This window comes from Labeo rohita, chromosome 7, assembly GCF_022985175.1.
Source record: "Labeo rohita strain BAU-BD-2019 chromosome 7, IGBB_LRoh.1.0, whole genome shotgun sequence".
Classification (NCBI taxonomy): domain Eukaryota; kingdom Metazoa; phylum Chordata; class Actinopteri; order Cypriniformes; family Cyprinidae; genus Labeo; species Labeo rohita.
The window spans coordinates 36,989,852-37,007,123 of NC_066875.1; the positions used below are offsets into that span (position 1 = coordinate 36,989,852).

Genomic DNA, 17,272 nt, shown 5'->3' on the forward strand with positions numbered 1-17,272 from the left:
TCAAGATGTTGGTGCAAAAAAATTCCCCTGGATGTGTTTTGTCTCATATTTATATACAGTAGTCAACATTTGAAGTGGATCAAAAAAAAAGTTCATCAAAGTTGTCCTAAGATGAGAACGGGTGTTGTTTTGGTTTTAGGACAACTTTGAAGTAAGGCTTTGATCCACTTCAAATGTTGACTACTGTACATCACATATCACACAATATCACATGGGCAGGAAGAGCGATATGACACGAGCGCTGATTTTGCCCTGATCTATCACGAGCTTAGATGTGATTTTATACAACAGTTTAGTAAATAAGAAGTTGATATTGTGTTATATTTTAAATACTATATTATGCGTTTTCGCTCAATTTTGCAGAGAACATTATCTTTGAAGCCACAGCAGAATTGTTACGTCTCTGAGCAACACAGCGGTGTTTAGTTTCTGAATGAATCTGCGTTTTGAATGAATCGTGTAAACCAATGATTCAAAAGCCCATTCATAAAGACAGACATTTACTTCATTCCTAAATAATTCAGCCATTTGAACGAATTGAATGAATGAATGAATGACTCATACAGACATTCACCATTACCTGCTGGCAGATTTAGTTTCTTCTTTTTAGTATAATTTCTTTAAAAAAAAAAAATAATAATAATTAAAAACATTAAAGGGTTTGTTCACCAAAAAAATAAATAAATAAAATTCTGTCATCATTTACTCACTTTCATGTCGTTTCAAACCTTTCTTTTGTGGAACATAATAAAGGTATTTTAAAGACTGTTTGTAACAAAGCTGTTTTGGTTACCAATTACTTTTCTCAAATGATCTTATTTTATGTTTCATAGTTTACGTTAGGCTGTTGCGGCCTAAATGTTTATGTGTAATACATTCTATGTTGAATCAAATACAGTATTTCTTTCTAAAGCTACAATTTGTAATGTCTACTTGATACTTTTTCATTTAACACAAAAATAGCTTTAAATAATCTTTTGTTTGTATTTTCACAAATTAATTTTGCGATTAATTAGATTAATTCATTGAAACATCATGTAATTAATTATATTACAATTTTTAAAATCAACTGACAGCCCTAATTTGTACATGTAGTCACTTTTTACTACTGTACAGATATTTTTGAGACCTTAACTTTTTGTTTTCTTTGCGCACAAAAAATATTCTCATAGCTTCATAACATTACGGTTCAACCACTGATGTCACATGGACTACTTCAACAATGTCCGTACTACCTTTCTGGGCCTTGAACGTGTCAGTTGCATTGCTGTATATTGCAGGGTCAGAAAGCTTTCGGATGTCATCTAAAATATCTCAATTTGTGTTCCGATGAACAAAGGTCTTACGGGTTTGGAACAACAAGAGGTTGAATAATTAATAACAGAATTTTTATTTTTAGGTGAACTTTAACATTCATGAAACTAATGTCACAATGCAAATACCCTAAACCAAGCTTTAATTTAATTATGCAAGGCACATTTTCTAACATGTCCTTTTTCATTTGGGAGAAAGACTGACCATTTTACACATTAATTATATCTAACACACAGACTCACACTCACTCATTCTGTCTTTTTCCTTCTCTTTCCCTTCCTATACTAAAAGTGCTCACGCTTCTGCCTCCAACCGCACACACACACACACAACATGACACAAAGAGAAGCTGAAAGACAGGTGAACAGCTCCTCTCTTTTACCCTTTCAACTGTTTCAGTCTGTCTACCGGTATTGCTGGCCATCCTTCCTACCAAACCGCAGAGGGAGAATACATTTAAAACTGTGTAAACAATATCCTTTAAAAGAATCACTCACCAGCTACCTCTGGGGAACCTGCAGAGGAAGAAACCTAATATGACTACTAACAAATACCTGAAGTATTTCCATTAAATCTTTCTCTTGATTCAGCCTGGATCAAATAAAACTTTAACAAAGGGCCAAAGCAATAGCTTACAATCTTTGTTGAGGGTTCAAACGACTTTAATCATATTGCAACCTTCAAGAAACCCTTGCAACTTCACAGTGACATTTTTGGTTGCACCCAGAATAGACATGGGGAAACACTATTTACACATTTTTCAGAAAAAAATGAAAAAATACAGATGTAAATGTGTCTGTGAATGTACATATACAGTGTGAAAGGATGTGCAAAAGTGTTTTGTATTCTCACAAAACATTAGAATGCATCCATTAAATGATTACTGAGTCATTACAGAGAATATTTCATTGACTGATTGAGAATTCACTGACGTCCTGTTTTTCAAAGCAAGTGATTCTAAGTGTTCTTAATGTAATGACACTTTGCACGTGTGTGGAGATTCATTGAGTATGTTGAATTAGCTGACTCCTGAATTAGTCTTTGCATTAGAGAGCAAATTCATTTAGTGTGAGTTGTTTCTGAATGACTCTTGAGTGACACTTGGCATTGGAGTGTGATGGTTTAAATGACTCCTGAATGACTTTGTGCATCAGTTGGTTGATGGAGTGGGCAGTGGGGCATGGCAGTGTGATTTCAGGGGCTAAATATATATTAAACACACCCACCCACACACACAAGCTCAATTTTTTTTTCTCGCAATTTTATTCCCCAAGATGGGTATGGTTATAAAATATAATTAATTATCTTAAAGAGGAGATCAGACGCAAAATTTGTTGTGTCTTAGCAGTGTGTGGACACAACACCTCTATAATGATAAAAATGCATTCACTCATTTTTTTAATGCCCAAAAAAACCTAAACGGTCTCAATTATCAAGCCATTTTGATTTTCAGTATGATGTCATACTGCTCAAGCCCCGCCCACGCCCACTGACAGACTGTCCCATATTAGCATATTTCCGCAATCAGCCAATTGTACGCTGTCCAGCATTTTCTCCACACTCGAGCAGCTATAGTAACAATGTCTCGTAAGCAATGCAGGAGCTCATTAACATTTAAACAGACATGCACCAAAACAGCTCACTTTAAAAGTAAAAAGGGTGTTACAGACATTTCATGTAAACCCTAAAGAATCATATCAAATTGTGGAAAATGGGCATCCAATGTCCTCTTTACCTGTATACTACACAACACTTTTACATAGAATTATTTTTTAGAAATCACAAATTCAAATTAAATACATCTTGCATTGCGCAATAGTGTTACTGACAAAAGTTTTAAAATGTGGTGATAAAATTTTAGAGCTATACACCTACAAAAGACACACAGATAGACTATCAATTTCTGTCCTGTTTTTCTTTTTCTACATACAGAGACAAAATTATAAATAGAGTGACAGAACAATAAATAAATAGAAAAATAGAATGGTAGAGAGAACGATAGATAGATAGATAGATAGATAGATAGATAGATAGATAGATAGATAGATAGACAGATAGACATAGAACAATAGAACGATAGAACGATAGATAGACAGAACGACAGAACGATAGATAGAAAGATAGATAGATAGATAGATAGACAGATAGATAGATAAATAGATAGATAGATAGATAGATGACAGATAGATGACAGATAGATAGATAGAACGATACATAGAGCGACAGAACGATAAACAGACAGACAGATAGATAGATTGATAGACAGAATGATAGACAGACAGACAGACAGATAGAACAATAGACAGAACAATAGAACGATAGAATGATAGATAGAACAATAGAACGATAGATAGATAGATAAATAGATAGACAGAATGATAGATAGATGACAGATAGATAGAACGATAGAACGATAGAATGATAGGAACGATAGATAGATAGATAGACAGACAGATAGACAGACAGACAGACAGATAGATTATAGAATGATAGAACAATAGACAGACAGACAGACGGATAGACAGATAGATAGGTAATAGAACGATAGAACGATAGATAGAACGATAGATAGATAGATAGACAGATAGACAGATAGGCAGATAGAACGAAAGATAGAACGATAGATAGGTAGGTAGATAGAATGATAGACAGAATGATAGACAGACAGACAGACAGATAGACAGATAGATAGATAGATAGATAAAACGATAGACAGAACGATAGATAGAACGATAGATAGGTAGATAGAATGATAGACAGACAGACGGACAGACAAAATGATTTTGAAAACATCAATCTCTCTCCCAGTTTTTCTTTTGAGGCAGACAGACAGATGAAATTTTTCTATCAGTGTTTGTTTGTTTTATATTTTTTCTTTGAAGATAAACAGTCAGACAATAAATATTATAGTAATACACATTTTATATCTATCTATCCATCTCTCTTCTACTCTCCACTGAACTGATCTATTCACACTCAGGGTAATGAAAAGCATTTGATAGGGGGAGAGGACAGAAAATCCTTGAATTCTCCATCTGTGACACTGTTGAGAATAGTAGGGTAGACTATTGAGAATAGTCTCTCACACTAAAGTAAAAAAACACATGACTCTGGGCTGTGGGAACCGAAAAGGCCAGCGATCTGATTTTGCACTTAACACACACACACACAGAGAGAGAGAGAGAGAGAGAGAGAGAGAATGTTTCTTGGGGTTGGCACAGATCAGTAATTTGTCATTGATGTCATCCATCTCTTCTGTGACAGACAGAGAGCCACAGAATGAAAGTAAGTGTGATAGGCTGTCTGAATCCACACAGTGGTGCAGCTCAGTCGGGGGTTAAGGTTGGTTGTGACACATCAGAGTGACAGACCCGGTTTAGCTGACAGGCAGCATGTGCTTGTTTTTCAGTGTCACAAAATGTGATGCCTCAAATTCGCCTCTCTGGAAAACAACCGACAGACTAAAAAGACACACTAAAAAAAACAGACAGATTTCTGACTAGCAAAATAAACCTTGCAGAAAAAAGTCATGTGTATTAACCCAAAACTTCATTGGCACTAACCTGCAAGCAAAGCTGTGATCTCTGGGTCGCTATGGGAGCGTTACTACAGGGAATAGCGTGTGACACCATAAAAGGGATGGAAACAAATCAAATTTGGCAGTGTGAGCAGAAACTGAGTGAGAGACGGCTACTGTTGATGGAGATGCTGAAAACTGCTCTTTAAAATAAAGAAGCAAAAGGAAGCAGAGATATGGGATATACAACTTCTCACCCATCTGTATTATTATTGTCGGCCTTCCAAATGAATAATCCGCTAATTTAATTTCCTCCCCATGCCCCTGGCTTCTTCTTTCTTACATGGATTAGAGACAAGTTCTTCTTAGTTCTGCGTTGTCACCCAAATGAAGCAGTTCACATCCAAGAGATGCATTTGGAAGAGACAGAGAGTGCAGAACTTGTCAAACCGCGTGAACATTTGGCCGCGCACACAAAAGAATAGATTTACCCAGCGACTTTCCAAAAGCTAAATATTTTGTTTGGAGTAACCATTTGCACCTCTTTAAATATTTATATTCCATTTATAGTCTCTTTAGTGAATCAATCCCAGTGAGAAGGAGAAAAATAGACCAAGATGCTCTACGCTTCATTGACCTCTCCAACCACACTGCCGCCTTCACGCAAGCTGCTGTCTTTATTACTCTTGCTGTTCATCATATTTCGTAAGAGTGATGCCAGTTTTCCCCCATAAAACTGACTTGATTTTGTCTTGGCTTGTGATGGTCTCTGTCTTGGAGCACAGTGAAAATCATTTTCTGATCCATGTCTTGTTTTAAGAAAATATATCTCTAAGTACAGTAAGTTTATTTTTCTATCCCTTGTTACCACAGCATAAACTTCACTAAATGATTATATCACGACCAAAAATCTGTATCACATGTTCTTTTTAGGATCCTGGTGATTTGACGGTTCATCATGTTTTTTCCCTGACTGCGCCTTTAAATGATTCAAAATGCATGGGACAGCTGCAGAACCACTGCATTTTAAATCAAGATCCAAACAAACATGCCACATATAACATGAGCAGTTTTTTATGTAAATTTGACTGTATAATTTCAAAATGTAAAGCAAAAAGTGGTCTGGCCTTAGCTCTGTGATATTATGCTACATAAATCATATCTAAACTAAAAACAGCAGATGTACTGAATGAGATGCAAATTCACTCTCTGACAGCAGGTGGCGCTTATGGAACAGCAGCGATATAGTGTTTTTAAATACTACATTAATATGCATTATAGAGTGTTTTCACGACACGTCATCAATCGGCCATATTGGTGACACTGAATGTAAACAATTCTCACTGAATGTGAACAAAACTCGCGTATTTTGCTGATTATCGCTGCTAAAAAAGGTCAATTATTGTCATGTTTTGGGCTGTACCAATTGGTCGGACCAGAAAAAAACATTTGGAGTACTATAGACTGGCAAAAGTTATAACAAATTAAGAAGAAGTGTGCAAAAAAAAACTGTCCGAGCAACAAAAGGTAGTTGGCAAGAATCTTGACAACATTAGTGTTTCTTCTTATCATTTCCAGTCAGGTAGGTGAAATATTAGACTAATATCTTAATTAATACTGCTTGTACGTATCTTTACCACCTACTAGCTTTAGTTTGTCAAAATATTTCTGCTTAATAAGTCCTTCTCTACATGATTTAACAGCTTCCACACGTTTTTCCCATGATTTAAAAAGTATAAATTAGCAGAACAACACATTCAGTAGTACAATCAATGCTGTTGTTTACATTCGAGTATCGCCAATATGGCCACGTTTCCGGGTAACTGACCAAATCGTGACAGTGCAAACCCTCTAAATGGAGGCAAGATAAAAAGAAAATACCATCTAAACTTTTCTGAAGACAGTCAGTTCCCCTTAGAGATAAATTCATATGAACTCCTTCACCCAGTTCATTATTTAGAAATTTCTTCCTATATTTCACGCATTGTGAACTTGCTCTGTCTGCTACAGTATTTTCTCCTCTTTGTGTGCGTCTCCAGCGTCTCTGGTTTCTGTCAGCGGCCGTTTATATTTGTTTTATTTGCCCAGTTTAAGAATTAGTTGTGTGTTATTAAGAGTTCTAAAAGTTTTCCAACCATTAGTCAGAAGTGTATGCAGTTAACAGGGATCTCCTAGGGATCTCCCCAGTCTTTAGTGAGTAATTAGAGCTCTCTCTCAGTGGATGTGATTGACTATAATGTCATGTTAGAAACTATATTTTCAGTTCATGTTTTACATTCAGTTCATGGATTGTGGGGTCATAGAGACTGGAGATTAGCTACAGATTTGTAGTGGGTTTGATACCTTTAATGTTAATGGGTAAAACATTCATTTGAAGTTCTAAGTAATCTTGAACCAGCTTTGAAGTTTATCTTTGAAGAAATCTGGGAATGCACTTCGAAGTCAGAAAAAGAAAAGCCATGAAATCCAAGAGTAATGATAACGGACAGGTGCCTTACACAGTCACAAGTCCAGGAAACTAGCAGAAATGTAACAGTCGAAACTACAAAATAGGCATAAAACCCAAAAGTAAAGTACCTTCTGATTAATATGTTTCTCTTCTTTTTTTGTCTTCTCCGTCATGTTTCCTCTTTGTGCTTTATGATGGGTCAATCCGAGCTGCAACCCACGGTTTTCGCATCATCCAAGATATCAGCTTCCTAAACAAAGTCATCAGTCTTAAAACAAATGTCTACGATGCAAGTCATCCATCAGTATATACTAATTTTCTCTTGTCAGGCTTTGTATATAAAGCATTGTTTGGCCCAGAAGCGGTAGAACACAATGGTTCTTGGATTTGCATTTCCATCTTGTTACACTAACTGGTAAGCTCATTTCTGGTTTATGGGAAAGTCATGCAGAAGTTTCTAAGATATCACAGGGGGGAAAAAGCTTTCTAGTAATTACACTCCTTTCCGTTCCACAAAAGTTTTGCTTCCTTTTGCCATTTCCAAAATTCATAATGCATGAGATTTAATCTATTTTACTGTTATTTAGCTGGGATTTCACTAAAAACTTTTTAGCTCACAAAAAAAGGTCAAATTTTTAGGTCCTCTGAAGATATAATCTTCTTAGGGGCTCATTACCTTAACTCTCTAAAATCTCTATAAGAACGGTGCTCCATCCATTCTCCTACAAAGCAGGGAACAAGGGAACAAGTACCTGAATACAGAACAATTTTATTAGTCTTTTCCCCACAAATTCTCTCTACCTGAACTGGCCTTTCTTAATGTGCATCCAGGAAAACAGCCCAGTGAGACATGAGATTAAGTCCAAATCATGTCCAGGATGCATTTCATTACACATCTGAACAGCAGGTCATTCATCAGTTTGACAGGTCTAATCCCTTTGGGTCACATTACAGAAATATTTGTGGCTAGATGACCACGGAGAAAGGACCAGCAGAAATAGAATTCCAAAAACAAGATTTACTGCTGCCCCATGATGAGAAGTCACACTGGAGTCTATGTGTAAGATGTGGGAGTATGTTTCCAGTGTTAAAGTGTTTTTATTCCTCAAATGATCGCTTGAATAGGAGTCTGCAATGTCTGGCACATTCTGTCCACATCTTCTGAAACAATGTCTGTGCGCTATTCACTCACACTCATCTGCAATCAATACGACCTCCTGTGTCAAACCTTAAAGCAAAGTAATGAGAAAACACGATGACTACAGGTCTTAATAGTGAAATTTCAACATCAACACATGAAGACAGATGGCTAGGACTTCAGTGTAGAAGAGAAAACTTTAAGTGGACTTGTTCACCAAGGACCCATTAACAAGTCTAGAAGATATTCCCAATACAATTAAAGACCATCTATAAAACCTACTGTGCACATGGAATCTATTTTTTCTGTAAATCTTAGCACTCTCTAATGCCACCTTTCACAGCAAAGACAGCACAGAAGCAGATTATATAACATAAAAATTTGACTTTTTAAGAAATATTTCAAGTTAAAGGTATAGTTAACATAAAAGTGAAAAAAAAAACTATTTAACTCAAGTCATTCCAAACCTGTATGTAAAACACAAAACTGATTTTTTAAAAGAATTCGTATGGATTGTATTGTAAGAACAACACAAAATATCTTCTTTTGTGTTCCACAGAAGAATGTTAGTCATACAGGCTTGGAACAACATAAGGGTGGTAAATAATGTAGAGTAAATAATGACAGACGTTTAATTAGTAAATGTTACAATACTCAGTATTTCACAAGTATAGCCACAAGACAAACATAATGCATGTTAACATGATTTTAGTGCATGACATTGTAACCCCATAAATCCCAAAATGACTGTAAACAGCTTTTTTAGCTCAAATAATGCATAGATTTAATAATTAGAATTAATGCAACTGCTTTCATATAGTTACAAGCTTTATATTTCTGCTAATAAATCCTCAAAAATTCACTTCTTATGAAAGAGCCACACCATAACCACAATTTTGAGTTCCTCAAAGACACAGTGCTGACTAGCCTCATGAGCAACAGCGAAGAAGCTGCCTATAGGCGGTTTGTCAAACGATGTTGGAACCGGAGCCGTTACAATGACCTTTTAACACCATCTTCACGTTAACACAGCTTCAAGTTGATAGGACCCATAATTTCACAGTGCCTCAAGTGGGAGGCAATCACTGACTCTACAGTAAAAGAAAACACGACCCAGAGGATTGACTTTCTGAGACAATTAAAGAAATTCAATCTTCTACACACGGCAGTAAGACCACAGAGGCCATCCTTACTTCATCTATAACTGTATGAAACAGACAATCACATCAGCTCAGCAAAGAGGATAACCAGCTTCAAAATCACTTTTTATAGACTGACCAGATGCCATAAATACAATATATCTGCTCAGTGTATCACACTATTGTAAACATTCAGCTGACAGTGCTTCACATGCAATTTCAGTAGACAGAATATACATTAGATGAGTTGTATACGGGGTTTGAAATTAACACCCACCAACCCGACGAATCCGGATGAAAATCAATAACACACATCAACTTAGTAGGCAGTTTGGCAGGTTATGATTTATAAATGATGTCCTATCACTTCCCATGCCATCTCTGTCCTCCAACATTACCAGTTGCCCATATAGTTATTAGACTCACTGTCCTTGTTTAGCTAGTTAGTTAGTTCACAATGATTGACTGCTGCAAAGCCGAAAGCCATTCAATGATTCAGAATCTGACTTATTAAAGGGTTAGTTCACCCAAAAATGAAATTAGCTCATTATTTACTAACCCTCCAGCCATCCTAGGTGTACATGACTTCCTTCTTTAAGATTAATCCAATCAGTTATTTTAAAAATGATCCTGGCACTTCCAAGCTTTAGAATGCCAATGGGTGGGTGTTTCTCTTCATCAATCCAAAACAAGTCCAATAAAGTGCATCCATCCATAATAAAAAGTGCCTCACACAGCTCCGGGGGGTGAATAAAGGCCTCATGTAGCGAAACGATGCATTTTTGTAAGAAAAATATCCATATTCAAAACGTAAGGATCACTTTAATCTAGTTTACGCCAACTAGTCGTACATGGAACCCTTTCCGGGCAGATGACGTGGAAGACACGAACGTGCCGTGTCACGAGTTAGAAGTTCATAAAGAGGATTTGTAAAGAAAAATGTAGGAGGATTTTGATATAAACTGAAAGGAGACCTTTTCCTTTGCTCCTGTAAACAAAAGTTAATTTGTTTGAGTCTCACCGGCGCATGCGAAACGCCGACATCCTATGTAATCTGCCCGGAGCTGGTTCCTTGTACGACTAGTTGGCGCAAGCTAGATTAAAGTGATTCTTACAAAAATGCATTGTTTTGCTACAGGAGGCCTTTTTTCAATAAAGTGGATGCACTTTATTGGACTTGTTTTGGATTGATGAAGAGAAACACCCCCCTATTGCCATGATAAAGGTTTGAAGTGCCAGGATAATTTTTAATATAACTCTGATTGGATTCGTCTGAAAAAAGGAAGTCATATACACCTAGGATGCCTGGAGGGTGAGTAAATAATGGGCCAATTTTCATTTTTGGGTGAACTATCCCTTTAATAAATTGGTTTATTTCTGATCATTTTGTTTTGCTGGTCGATGTTCTGAATGACTGATAATTGGCTGGTGGGTGGAAAAAAAATCTTTGTACATATTGTACATATTAAATGTGTAAATGGTTGTATATATTAAACATTTTTACTGTTTGCATTTAACATTGCTTTTTTCCCTCCATTAGAAAAGTTTGAAACAATTTTTGGATCATGACCCATGAGCTGAGATGTTTACTTCTTCTGTTTACTTCTTCTGAAAGCAACTCAAATTCTAAATACAAACTTGACAAATAAACTTTTGATCCATCACCTGTCCCACAAAATTAATAACAAATACTCCACTATATGACAACCTCTGCCCCACAGACACAAAAACCTACTGCAGAGGAACATGCTGTCTAAAGAATCCCATTAATCCGCACTTTTCTCTTACTCTTTCCACTTCTTAGTTTCTTATCTCTGTAGTTACTGGTATATACGCTCAGCGATGCTTGTCTGCAAGCCGACAAGCAAATGACACACCGTCAGAGAACTTTACATCCCGTAATCCTCGGTGCGACTGTTGAGTGGCATTAGGACGAGAAGGGACATCACAGAGTCAGCGAGGTGTGTGTTCATGTGTGTATATGTGCAACAACCTACACAAAGACAGAAATAACAAAAAAACAATATCACAAACTCAGATATAGGAACTAGCCACCACGGTGATCCTACAAGAACTACACTTTCCCCAGGCCCATTTTCCTGGTTGCATTTGCAATGCCAGTAGGAACTCTGAAGTGGCATAAGCCAGCCACAGACATGTCATTTAATTGTGCCATTCAATAACGGCAAGTGCTTAAGGGGTGGAGGACTGAGAAGAACCTGAACTTCGGTGTCAGTCCATTTATCAGTTTTCCATGACCACTGGAGTTAGGCTGTAGAGTAAATATATGTAAACTGTGTGCTTAAAATGCCAGGGTGTGTTTCGTATGGCTTGCATTTGGCCAAACAACATACACTTACATTCTATTGTGCTGGATTAGACCCTACTCTGAAGTAGGAGCTAATTTCCTATAACTAAAACTCTTAGTTCCTGTGGTGTGAACATGCCAAAAAGCATGTGCTTTCACCAATAGTTATAGGAAATATGAAAACGTTCCTTGGTGGGAACGCTTCTAAAGCCAGCAAGGTGCCTTTTTCTCCAGGGGCAAGATGCCAGAGTATGTGCATTTGTGTGAGAGAGGTAGATTTCTTAGTAGGCACATTGTTTGTTGCACAATACGCTGTAAAACAGGTTTCTTCCAAGCTGTTATACAGCAATCCCAAAGATTCAGAGTCTCCCTGAGACTGTTGTGGAGAGGTCTTGCTTCCTCACTCTGCTCTGTCATCCGTAAGACCCCAGATAAAAAGATCACAAAGCAAAGAGGATTATAAGAATAGAGGGCAGCCTCATGGTTTGGATCAATTGTAAGTATGTGTGTGTGTTTTGGCCAAGATTTGTGAAGCTTTCCTCACACATTATCATAAACTCCCACTGCATGAAATACACATTGACAACAGTCTGTGAAACAAACCACAGTATATTCTCTTACAACCTACAGGGTAGAGGTTTTTATGAGTCTGCACGGACCTGAAAATCCAAGGTCTGACCTGAGACCAAAGCACGGTTGGGGCTCAGAACTTTAACAAGTGCCTCAAACGTAGGTCAGACCTGAGATAAGTCTGGAACTTGTTTCATTTTTAAAGGGGACATCGGAGCGCTGATTTTGTCCTGATTTATCACAAGCTTAAATGTGATTTTATACAATAGTTCAGTGAATAAGAAGTTGATACTTTGTTATATTTTAAACACAATATTATTTGTTTTTGTTTAATTTTGCAGAGAACATATTACCTTTGAAGCCATAGCAGAACTGTTGTGCATCTCTGAGCAACACAGCGGTGTTTAGTTTCTGAATGAATCTGCGTTTTGAATGAATCATGTGAACCAATGATTCAAAGGCCCATTCATAAAGAGAGCCATTTACTTCATTCCTGAATGAATTAGCTATTTGAATGATTTATAAATTTACCACCAGCAGATGGCAGATTTAGTTTCTTATTTAGAGTATCATTTCAATAAAAAAATAAAAAAATAAATAAAAACATTAAAGGGACAGTACACCAAAAAAAATTTAAATTCTGTCATCATTTACTCACCCTCATGCCGTTTCAAACCTTTCTTTTGTGGAACATAAAAGAAGGTATTTTAAAGACTGTTGGTAACAAAGCTGTTTTGGTTACCAGCAGTGTTGGGGAGTAACTAGTTACATGTAACGGAATTACATAATTTAATTACAAAATAAATGTAATTGTAATTAGTTACAGTTACTGAGAAAAAATATGTAATTAAATTACAGTTACTTTTGAAAAATGCTAGTGATTACAACTTGATTACATCTGAAATTTTCACACCCCCACCCCCACTTACAGATTGAATTGACTTCTTTTAAATTGCATTGACTGCTCTAAAATGAGACACCAATGTTTCAGGAGTTTAGGACACGGAATAGGACACATGCTTATTCGATAACTGTTTTATTTCCTATTTGGGTTTATGCATAAACTTTATTTTTTAAGACTGTTTTTTCCAAGGCATTGTTAGATGTTCTGTCATAACTATGCTTTTGATTTCAAACCCAGTATCATAGCTATTAAACTATTTCTTGTTATGATGTTATTCATGTTATGATCTTGTTATGACAACTGCGCTCACGGTGACCCGAGTTCGATTCCCGTCTCGAGGTCCCGTGTCGATCCTGCTCCCCTCTCTCCTCCCAGCTTTTCCCTGTCATCTCTCTACTGTCCTATCACAACAAAAGGCATAAAAAGCCCAAAAATATAAGTTAAAAAAAAGTCTGAATTTGTGGTGGCTGTGCTTTAAATTAAATTATTACACAGTTCAGACTCATTCGGGGCGACTTAAGTTAGTGCTATATGCTTGATAATTTTTCTTGGTGGAAGCTTTGCGTTTGGTTAGCTAATAAAATATTAAAGAATAATAATATTATGTGTACAATTTCTTAATTCTGTCATCCTGATATCGTGGACTTGCTCTATTGTTTTATACAAACGCAGCTGCTGCCATTTTTTTTTTTTTTTTTTGTACATTGTAATGGATTATAAGATAATTAACAAACTAGTACTACTACTTATGTATGTGGTGAAATGTTGTGTAAGAAAACTGGTATGACTGCACCATATCCCTAACATGTCTAGTTTGAACTTGCCGTTTGCTAGCAACTGATTTCTTCATGGAAGCTTTGTGTTCAAATATTTCAACTCAGATCAGTGTTTCGTGTCTAATAATTTTAACACAAAACATCTAAATAATCTATCAAGCAGCTGTGTAATAAGTGAGATAATGTACATTCAGCCAGTTGTTATTGCAAAATAAAGATGTATATTATCCGTTACTTATTATAATCTTAATTCACTGACAGTAATCAGTGTTGAGTGCTACTGTAAGGTTAATTCTGCCTGATTTAAATGTTTCAAAATGATTAACAGTTGAAAATATTAGACATTTAGAAAAGTAATCAAAAAGTAATTAAAAGTAATAAGTTGCATTACTTTAATAAAGTAATTGAAAAGTTACACTACTTATTACATTTTAAATCAAGTAACTTGTAATCTGTAACCTATTACATTTCCAAAGTAACCTTCCCAACACTGGTTACCAGTGACTTTCATCATATTAACAAAAAATACTGAGATGTTTTTTAAATTATCTTCAAATTATGTTCCTTACTTTATGTTAGGCTGCTGCAGCCTAAATGTTTATGTGTAATAAATTCTATGTTGAATCAAATAAAATATTTCTTTCTTAAGCTACAATTTGTAATGTCTACTTGATACTTTCTCATTTAACACAAAAATAGCTTTTCACAGTCAAATTTATTTTGCGATTAATTGGATCGTGTAGTTAATTAGATTAAATATTTTAATCGACTGACAGCCCTAATATCAATCCATTCACTTTTAATCCCTAAAAAACATAAACAGTCTGACTTATCAAGGTGTTTTGATTTTCAGGGCCCGCCCATGGCCGCTGACGGACTGTCCTGTATTAGCATATTTTTGCTCAGCCAGTTGTGTTTTAACTAAAGTACGTTGCAGACATTTCATGAAAACCCTAATGAATCATACCAACTTGTGGAAAATGGGCATCCATTGCAAAATTCTTGAAAAATATGGCAGATTTCCATTATTCGTTTTAGGCGTTTAATAACGTAATTATTTAAAACAAATACATATTAAATAAATCTACTGCAACGTTTCTTATCCCCCTTCTCTGTTCTCTGTCAGTCTGTGCGTCTGTGTAAATTAGCACACCCTCTGGAATACTGTTGTGCACTGCAGAGGCAGGAGCTCCACATAAAATGCGCTTTGCAATACCCAAGCCATTTGAGTGAATGAGTGCAAGGTTTTTCTTATTAATATTAACATAAATTTTCTTCTCATTTGAGGTACAACATACAGCTATTAGCAGTGTATCTTCTTGGAATTGCTCACCCAAGCAGAAGAACTATGCATTGTTGCCAGATATTGATTACAGAAAACCATTTAACTGGGGTTAATGTTACTAATCAAAATCAAATTAACATGCACATGATACACATGTTGACACACAAAGTTAGGCTACATTATCTGGCAACAAAAGCAAAGCTAATGTAAATCGTATGAAGGATTAGAGAATGTATATCATCTACAGTACAAGGAACATCTACAGGAAGATGGCCATACTTTTAAATCTACACCTGCCATAGAGTTTCTTATTTGTCATCTCTGATTTTCACTGGTTGAAAAAGTCAGTACTTTTCACAGTGAAGAGCTGCAGGCTGTGCAGATGTTGCTGCATTTTACATTCGAGTCCAGTCAGGTTTGAAATAAACTGTCATCGGGTCAATTCAGACTTTCGTCTAATTTTATCAGAGTCTGTCTCGGTTTGGGTTTTCATTTTTTAAAATAATTTATGTACGTTGGGTTTGAGTAAGAAGTGATTCAAGCTGGGTACATATTTTAGGAATATATGTTCACAAATCAACACACTGATGAAAATACTAAAACCTTCGAGCAATACACATAAAGTAGCAGATGTGAAAAAAAGGTAAACAGAAAGACAAACTGAGCTAGCAACAAGCCTCATAAAAAGCCTATCAATGACAATTAACAGAAAACCGTCTTAAATTGTATGTAATATATGTATTGAACTAAAGCTAAAGCAAAGCATTTTCAAATAATTGCACTATTAGTGATACATAACATATTGATACGGAACAACTGGATATTATTTGTGCATGCTCATATCTCCTGTTTTTACATTTAGAATTGTAATTGCTTTTGATCATACAATGACACCAGACCTGATTAACTGTCACTGTATGGAAAAAAGGAAAAAATAATTTCTTAATAATCTTCTTTTGCGTTCCACAGTGAAAACCAAAACTCATACGGCTTTGCAACAACATTATTACTTTATATTTATTTAACTTAAACAAAATAAAGTACTGTTTTATTATCAGCCAAACATTAAAAATCAGCTTCTGATCATAGCAATAAAATAATTATCAACTCATTAGTTTTTAGACAGAATTTCATAGCAGTGCATCTCTAACCACTACATAATGTGAATATCCAGCAGATGCTATTCTGAGGACAGTTAGGTTCATCTGATTACATGCGCAGGTATAAAAAGAGGTATACAAGCCTTGATAAATGGCCTTTCAACAAGGGACAGAGAGTGATCTGGATACAGACTGACCCTCTTTATTCAATAACTTCTTTGATGGCTGGCTGCCTTCCTGTCCTCTATCCTGCCCCTGTCTGTCTCGCTACTTCACAGCATAAATTCAGTCACAGACATACCCTTGTGTCCTGTTCTGAGGCCCTGAACTTTAGACAAGCAAAGACTCCTGCCCTTGACAATGTTAATTCGTGTTCTCCACACTGTTTGAATCTCAAAGTCACACCAGCCGATGTGAAAGCGCACACTGGCACATAACGGTGAGCAGTGAGTCGTGATGTCACAGAGGGCACACAGCAGGACACAAACTGAACATGCTGGATCTATTGAAGCCACCCCAGAGAGAGTGTCAGTTCCCCACCAAGACAAAAAGAGGAGATGTGGCTGTGTAAAGCCTGCTTATTTATCAAGAAAGAGAGACCTTTAAGGCTAAGACTTAAACATCAATATCAGGGTAAGTGAAGAGCTTTTAAAAGGATGGTTCCCTCAAAGATACAAATTCTGTCATTAATTACTCACCCTCAAGTCGTCCCAAACCCTTAAGATCTTTGTTCATCTTCTGAACACAAAAGATATTTCGAATAAAATCCAAG

At 36.1% G+C, this 17,272-nt stretch overlaps 1 protein-coding gene across 4 annotated transcripts in view; it reads right to left on the reverse strand.

Annotated features, from left to right (window-relative positions):
* The window catches only part of htr2cl1 (5-hydroxytryptamine (serotonin) receptor 2C, G protein-coupled-like 1), a 113,466-nt gene that overhangs the window by 82,908 nt on the left and 13,286 nt on the right, over nt 1-17,272 (reverse strand). For 2 of the 4 annotated variants that reach the window (XM_051113987.1, XM_051113991.1), the window contains exon 2: nt 7,409-7,530. The exons of the other annotated variants lie outside the window; for them this stretch is intronic. The gene's annotated coding sequence lies outside the window, so the exon portion shown is untranslated. The remainder of the gene's footprint in view (nt 1-7,408; nt 7,531-17,272) is intronic. 4 annotated transcript variants of the gene reach the window in all.